The sequence below is a fragment of the Neomonachus schauinslandi genome, chromosome 13 (assembly GCF_002201575.2).
Source record: "Neomonachus schauinslandi chromosome 13, ASM220157v2, whole genome shotgun sequence".
Classification (NCBI taxonomy): domain Eukaryota; kingdom Metazoa; phylum Chordata; class Mammalia; order Carnivora; family Phocidae; genus Neomonachus; species Neomonachus schauinslandi.
In genome coordinates, this window is record NC_058415.1 from 30,039,874 (window position 1) to 30,048,167 (window position 8,294).

At 39.6% G+C, this 8,294-nt stretch overlaps 1 pseudogene; it reads right to left on the reverse strand.

Moving 5' to 3' along the window:
- Positions 1-4,182: 4,182 nt before the first annotated feature.
- On the reverse strand, positions 4,183-4,698 carry LOC110569933 (annotated as a pseudogene).
- Positions 4,699-8,294: the final 3,596 nt, after the last annotated feature.

An 8,294-nucleotide genomic window follows, 5' to 3' on the forward strand; every position in this document is an offset into this window, starting at 1 on the left:
TTCTGTCTAGCCATATATTGGGGCCCCCAACCTGACAGTTACCAAGCTAAGTTCTCAGGACACAAATTTTAGTAAGATTTTGCCATTTTTGTAGATATCTACAGCTTCCAGGACCACAATTCTTAGATATAAAATAAACAGTTGTGCTGGAAGGTGGCATGCTCAACTCTTTGGAACTAAGGGTCCCATTTCTTTAGCTAAGCCTTGAGTCTCTCAGAGCCAAATTAATGCCTAAGAGGAGCATGCCACTGAGTTGGGGATTGTGTGGTGTTTTACAGTGTGCCTCACTGCATGGAAATTTTCTTGAGGTTGGCAGGCGACCTAGTGTCAACCTAACCCAATCCATGACCAAGTTATGTTAACACAGAAGTCTTTGAGTTAAGCGGTTAGCATTTTAATAGCTTTTAAGTCGACCCATGCCCACTAATTTTATTTACACAAAACAAGATAAACATGTGCACATCAACACATCAGCAGTAACCAAAGAGATGTTACTGTGGACTGGCCAGTAGAGTTCATGAGTGTATCACCAGCAATTGTCAACATGGAACTAGGGACTGGAGAAAGTACTGAACCAGCAAATCCAAACAAATGAGGACTACAGATTGAACAGCCAATACTTCCTAATGTGGAATCTTGGAAGTGAACCAAGAGCTGAAGGTTCCAATCAAATGCAGAACTACAGACTTAACCAAGGGCTAGAGACTCGGGTTCCAGGTGGAACCATTTGTCAGCTCAAGCTGACATGCTAAGCCCTGGACTGGAAAGCCAATTAGATTGTGAGCTTGACAGAAAGAAAGTGAAGTTCAGAATGGAGAGGAACTTACTTATGACCCTCAGAAATGGCAAGGAGGACAGAGAATTCAGGGGTGTCTGGGTAGCACAGTCAGTTAAGCGTCCTACTCTTGGTTTCAGCTCAGGTCATGATCTCATGGGTCATGAGATGAGCCCAGAGGCAGGCTCCATGCTCAGCGGGGAGTCTGCTTGGGATTCTCTCTCTTCCTTTCCTTCTGTCCCTCCCCCCACTCATGCTCTCACATGCAGGCTCTCTCTCTCTCTCTGTCTCTCTCTCTAAAATAAATAAATAAAATCTTTAAAAAAAAGAAAGAGAATGCAAAGGGTTCATGGGTACCAGTGCCTGTGTTTCTCATTGTCCCTAAAGCCAACAGAAATTTCCCTCAGATCCCACCACTGCCACCAATATTGTTAAACAAACAAAATTCATCTGAGTAAATTTTAAAGATCTTATTGGCTTTATTCAGTGATTCATGAATCAGGCAGCATTCCATCTAGCAGATAGAAGGGAGCTCCAAGGAGTTGTACAAAATGACTTCTAAGCAGAAGGGGGGAAGGATAAGAAAGTTAGTAGCCAAGAATGGATTTTTTGTGACAAGGTCACCTTCCTTTAGAAGATAGCAAGGGCCTATCAGAAAGATTATCTCACTAGTGCTAACCAGATAATTCCAGATTGATTTAAAATTCCACTCCCGGGAGAGGTTGAAACTATAATTAAGTTAGGTATTAAGTCTCAGTTTGGTGATGTGGGACTTAGCACAAGTGACTCTATTTGAGGTATTTTGTCTCTTTTTTAACAATATATACTTCAAACCTGACTCTTTTTAAAATGTATTTTAAAGTTTCAAGATAAATTAAAACCTGAGTAAGACAAAGCAAGATTTTTTTCACTTTGAAAGCATATCAATAAGAGCATTTCAAGCTGCTTGATTGCTACAAAATCTTCTATTCTAGTTATTGTGGGAGACTGAGCATAATGTAAGTCCTTTTAAATGATGTCTTCACAGATAAAAGTGCAAATAAAATAGCTTTGCAAATAGATGTAGATGAAATAGGATAAAAATGTCTGATCACTTGTTTTGAGGGTAACAGGAAGATATTTTACTATAAAAATCCTCCAAAATAATTTCCTCAATGTTCTGTTTGGCAACAGACTCAAACTTGAGTTCCAAAAAGTCCTCTTACAAAGACAAATCTAGGGAGGAGATGGTTTCCCACAATATTTCAAAGGGATTTTTAAGCTCTAACAAGAGGAAAGTATCTGCACAAACCAGGTACATTTTTCATCCAAAAGAGCATTCATTCCCCAAGATGTTTTTAAGAACCTTGCCCATGAGAATTTCATCAAGTCACGAGTATAAGGAAACAATTTTTAGCATCAATTTGCCCTATATACTGTCACAAATGCCCAGATACCTCCTAATAAGCAATGATGGTATTCCTATATTCTTAGAAATTACTCTTGGTTTTGAATAGGAGATCTGACGTGGGTTGCAAGTAACAGTAAGCCTGTCAGACCAGCTTAGAGAACAAAGAGAATTATTAAAAGGAAACAGGGTGTCTAATGGACTCCAAAGTCAGGGTTAGAACCTAGAATTGGTCATCAGAACCTTCTGAAAACACATGGTTTCTGGCCTCAGTTCCCCTCGTTATAGATGTGCTTCATTCTTTTCTCTCTATAGATACACTTCTTTGCTTCCCCATATATATGGTTAAATGTACATCACCGTAAACCAGCACCTGAGTTTTTCATGCTGTATTCAAGTCACCAATAGAAACAGACTGGCATTTGCAAATCTCAATTTCAAATTACTAAAAGGCAGAATTTGGTTGCCCAGCTTGGGCCAGGAGATCCAATCAGCAGACACAAGTCACTGGTAAAAAGGTGGACTGGGGTCTCTGTGATCTGAAGGACAGTTCTCAGACAAGAGGGAGATAGCTTATAGACAACACTGACAATGCAAAAAGTACATCTTTTTCAGTAAGATGTATGTTTTCCACCTAACAACAAATCATGAATGTGTATTATATGTTGAAGTATTCTTTTGCAGTCATCTAGATAACATTGTATTCAGTTGCATGGGAGCATCATAATTTCTGGAGCAATCCCTGTTATTGAAATTGCAGTTTTTTAGTTTGCTGTTTTTATAATCAATACTTTAATGACCATGCTTATAGTTAATTCTTTCCATATCCCATGATAATTTCCTCAGTTTGTATTTTTCTGAGTAGATTTGATAGATCTGAAAGTTTGCAAAACCTGTAAGTCTTTTGATATGTATTAGAATATTATTTGATCTTATATATTCAACTTAATAGTCCCTGAATTCAAGGTCCTTGTGTCCTATGTCTTTTTTTCATTTTCTCCAGCAACTTTCAAGTTGTAGAGTACATTGTAGAGATTAAATTAACATGTGTTAATTAACTGACACACTTCATAAGTGAATATGTGTGGTGTGGTTGGGGAAACACCAGATTGAAGCATAGGAAATTTGTTCAACACACAAATAGGGATGTTAATTGCTAATAATTTAGACATTATAAATTGGAATTTGACTCTTGGAAAAGGACACACACTAAAAATATTTGTAGTTTTTACACTTACCCTATTCATTTGATTAACCAGAGGGAATAAAGTACCCAATGTGCCATCTTGAACCATTATTACCCTGATATGTAGCAAGAAGCTACATGTTCCTCCTTTCTATATTTAGAATGACACTATGGCACTATCTGACTACCCAAATATCTATTCTCCCCTTCTTTCTTTTTTTTTTCCCAGGAGTTTTTTATTGTTTGACTTACAGAATACACAAAACCAGGCAGAGAAGTCCCCAAGGAAATGAGGGTCACGTTTCATTGTTGTTTGCCCTTTGGTCCTTCATCTTCTAAGCATTTATTAGATTTTCTTTTAAAGATATCAGACATTTATTTTTATCACAAATGTAATCCAGATGTGAATAAATAAATTTATTATCCTCTAACATCTGCTTCTCCTCTCCTCCATGTTCCTTTATTTTTTTTATAAACTTTTAAAAAGATTTTTATTTATTTGACAGAGAGAGAGAGAGAGCACAAGCAGGGGGAGCAGCAGGCAGAGGGAGAGGGAGAAGCAGGCTCACCACAGAGTAGGGAGCCTGGCATGGAGCTCGATCCCAGGACCCTGGGATCATGACCTGAGCCGAAGGCAGAGGCTTAACCCACTGAGCCACCCAGGTGTCCCATCCCCCATGTTCCTTTAAATAGAAAAAAGAGCTAAGTGTCTCTTCAAAGCCTATTTGGCCATAGCTGTCCCACCTGTGGTTTTAAAAACAGACTCTAGCTTACCTTCTGAAATTCCTTCTTGAACTATAGCTCATTCGTCTAAAAAATCTTAGGAAAGAAGTCCTATTGATATTGTCAATAGTCTCCAGAAAGTGAGGATGGTTAACTGTGCTGAAGGCAACAGAAAGGGGTCTTCAGCAAACTGAGGACCACTGGGAAATTGTGCAGAGGCAAATCTTGTCAATAAGATACCAGCACCTTCAATTAAAGCTAGGAGAATGCCACCCATTGCAGCTGACCCAACCATGACCACTGGTCCATTTCTTGCTGCCAGTATGGCTCCTGTTAAGGCACCACTTGTGATGGAGTTCCAGGGATGTTCTTTCCCTCTAACTTGAACCATACTGCAGTCAATCATGGAAAATAAACCTCCCCAAACTGCAAAGCTATCTCCCAATTGCAGAGCCCTGGTTTTAATACCTGTCAAACTCCCTCACAGTCTGTGGTTTACTCCCACTGGAGAATTGCAAAAAGCTTTGATTGCTTGAAAGATACCAGCACCTATGGTACCATCATAAAGACCCCACCACAATCATCCACAATTCGCCAAGGGCGAGGCTCTCACGTGTACTACTCCATCTTGACCTCCCCTTCTTTCTTCATGACAAAATGCCTATATTGTTGGTGTATCATTGTGTCTAGCTAAATTCTATATCTACCATCCTTCCTTGAAATTAGATATGGTCATTGTCAATGAGATATCAACCAATGTTGTTAAGTGGAATCTCAGGAAACTTCTTTAAAAAATAGACTCTTCTGTATTTTCACCCTTCTTCCCTCTTCAAGCCTGAAATGTGAATGTGATGTCTAGAGACCTAGCAGCCATTTTGAAAAACAGAAGGTAAGAGCTAAGGATGGTAAAGCAGAAAGGTAGAAGGAATCTGAGTTTGGGAAGACTTGATGAAACAGCCACATCTAAGAAGACTGCCCAGTTCTGCATGTCTTATGTGAGAGAGAAATAAACTCTGATCTTGTTTAAGTCACTCTATATTACTAACAGTCCAAAGCCATTTTAACTGGTAGAATACCTATATCCAAGTTAGATTTTGACTGGATGGTTCTAATGATAGGGCTGCTGGTGTGACACATAACTAGATGGCCACCACAGATTTGTGCTTCCCTTCCACAGTGTAGAGTTTTGCCACAAAGGGATTACTCAGGTAGTGACTGATGTTTTCTCATTCTTTACACCTAGGTATGGCCATGTGACTTATTCTCAATAACAAAATGTGAGCAGAAGTGATGTTTCCAGACCAGCAATGTTAAGAAGAGGATATGCCTAACCCATAATCTCTTCTGACTGTAAGCTAGATGCAGAGAATCAAACCAAGGACACTGAAGCCCTAGGAGATAGTAGAGCTCCAGTCAGGCCTATCACTACAATGATGGAAGCTGCCAGCAATTAAGAATCTTGTGGAACTGTACATGAATGAGAAATAAGCATCTATCACGACTGAGCTATTAAATTTTTTGGTTCATTTGTTATAGCAGCCAGATTTACCTTAACTAATACAGAAATTAGTATTAGAAATATGATATTGATAGGACAAAAATCTAAAATATGTGAAGCTCAGTTAGTGATGAGGGGAAGCAGTTAAAGAAGCTAGTATCAAAAGCCAAATAAACACAGATTCAGTTCATGCAGCCATAACATATTTGGCAAAACTGTCTAACTGATGAGTTGGAAAGACCAGAGTCTACGAGTCAGTAGCTTTAGTGGAAATGGTTGGTAAGATTTGGCACGATAGTGTATGCTGACATTTACTTTCTGCTTTTAGCAAGTTATTATTAAAAAAAAAATGGACATCTGGGAAGAACTGGCCAGCTTGTAAGCAGAAATGGAAGGTAATAGAGAAAATCCAAACATTTGGGACTTCTAAGTTTGCAGAAACTGACTGCAAGACCCCAACAGTAAGAGGCAAGACTGAAAGATGTCTTTGGTACCAAAACTTATACCTAAAGCAACAATCCTTCAAGAATGCAGCATTATGGGGCACCTCGGTGGCTCATTTAGTTAAGTGTCTGCCTTCGCTCAGGTCATGATCCCAGGCTCAGCAGGGAGTCTGCTTATTCATCCACCTACACACCCCCCCCCCACTTGTGCTCTCTCTCTCTCTCTCTCACTCTCTCTCTTTCCCAAATAGGTAAATAAATAAAATCTTAAAAAAAAAAAAAAGAATGCAGCATTCTCATCTACTGTTTCAAAAGGCCTCAATGTAGTCCCCATTAAGAGAGCAATAGGGGGCAAAGAAATGGAGAAATAGATTTAGGCTTCAGAATTCTGCCCTGGGTGCAATTATAAGCACATTGAACTGCCTGGATGCAAATAGATCAGAAGCCTATTAAGTGTCACAATGAATTCATGACCACAAGGGGTCACAGAGATTATGGCCAAAGGGAGTTCTTTCTAGACAACATGCTTGGAATCCACTAAATGAACTGCTCTCCCACCACTATCAATGCCTGCCCTGCAGGATTTTGTCAATGCTATGGACAAATTGCTGTGACTGCTGTGTTTCTTCATTTTTCTTGTCTGAATGGGCATTTTATCCTGTCCTTGGTCCACCATTATATATTGTAGAGCAGACAACTTTCTGCTTTATAGTCTATAAACCATGAGGAGTCACTTTTGGGTTTCATCAAGAGGACTGTGTACCACCTGGATGTAGTAAATTGGATGGGTCTTGGGAGGAATTGAGAATGCTCTATGTGTGGGAAGATGGGTGTTCTTGGAGTTTTGGTAGTTACATGATAGGCTAGAGAGAATTGGATAGTTGTACAATAAGGTTCATTTTCTACAAAAATTCTTTTTCAGTCAAAGGGATAAGATTTTCTAGCTCTCTGTGTATCTAGGTAGGGTCATGTGACAAGAAACTTTAGGGATAAGACCCAGCAACCTATGGTTTAGCAAAACCTCCAGGTGATTCTGGTGACTGCTCAAACATGGGGGTCATTGCCTTAAGAGATAATGGAGCTCAGTTTCTAAAAAGCTGGAGTCCTTCTTTCCCCAAGGAGGAGAACCATATATTAATCAGGAACACCTATTTTGGACTTAACCTGAGTGAAAAGTAAAGTTCTTTCACAGTTGAGCCATCATACATTTGGGAATTTATCTGTTTCAACAGTTTAACTCACTTGGAGAGATTGGAAAGGGACTAAGAACCAAACCCATCTACATCGAACCCACCCTGGACACTGAGAACTGAAACTACTTCACTTACCTTATTCTCTACATTACATAATTTTTTTTTTTTATTCCTCCGTCTTCATTACTTTTCTGGGAGTTGCTTCCCCAGCAAGCTTTGAGAGTTCATCACAGAACTTCCCAAAAGAAAGTCTCCAATAGAAGACATCAACAGGCAGTTTGTGCCCTACAATTCTTTGAAGCCCTAGCCTCAGCCCAGTCCTTATTGTTTCCACCAATCCTGACTGTTTTATTTGATCTTTACCCGATTCTAATCAAATCCCTGTATTGAAAGACCTATCTTAAGACAAACTTCAAATTCTCAATAAATTCTGGCCTGACCTTCCCCTCTTTGAGACCCTGCCAAAGCTCTGAGGAAGTGTGGTTCTTACCAAGCCAAGCAATAAACTCAGCTTTATCTTATCAACAGATTGTGTTGGTGATAGTTGGAAACCATCCCTGGACAGGACTAACAAAATACCACTATATCTATGAGTTGTTTAGTAAATAAAGTAAGTAAAATTCATGTAGATTAAGAGCATATAATAATTTTTGTGCTTACAACTAGAAGAGTGAAATCATAACCTCTCATCCTCCCTAGACAGAGTATGACCTTGGCCAAGAATTTAGTCAAGAACTTACGAGTACTGGGCGCCTGGGTGGCTCAGTTGGTTAAGCGACTGCCTTCGGCTCAGGTCATGATCCCAGGGTCCTGGGATCGAGTCCCACATCGGGCTCCCGGCTCAGCGGGAAGCCTGCTTCTCCCTCTCCCACTCCCCCTGCTTGTGTTCCTGCTCTCGCTGTCTCTGTCAAATAAATAAATAAAATCTTTAAAAAAAAAAAAAAAGAACTTACGAGTACTGATTTTACAGCCTCAGCTAGGTCTAATACAGCTAAGGGAGCAGGTGTAAAAGGTACAGTTTATGAGCTAACTAGGTTTTCTTTGTCTTCCTAGAAGACCTGAGAGGTCATAATTTGAAAGCAGAGAGTG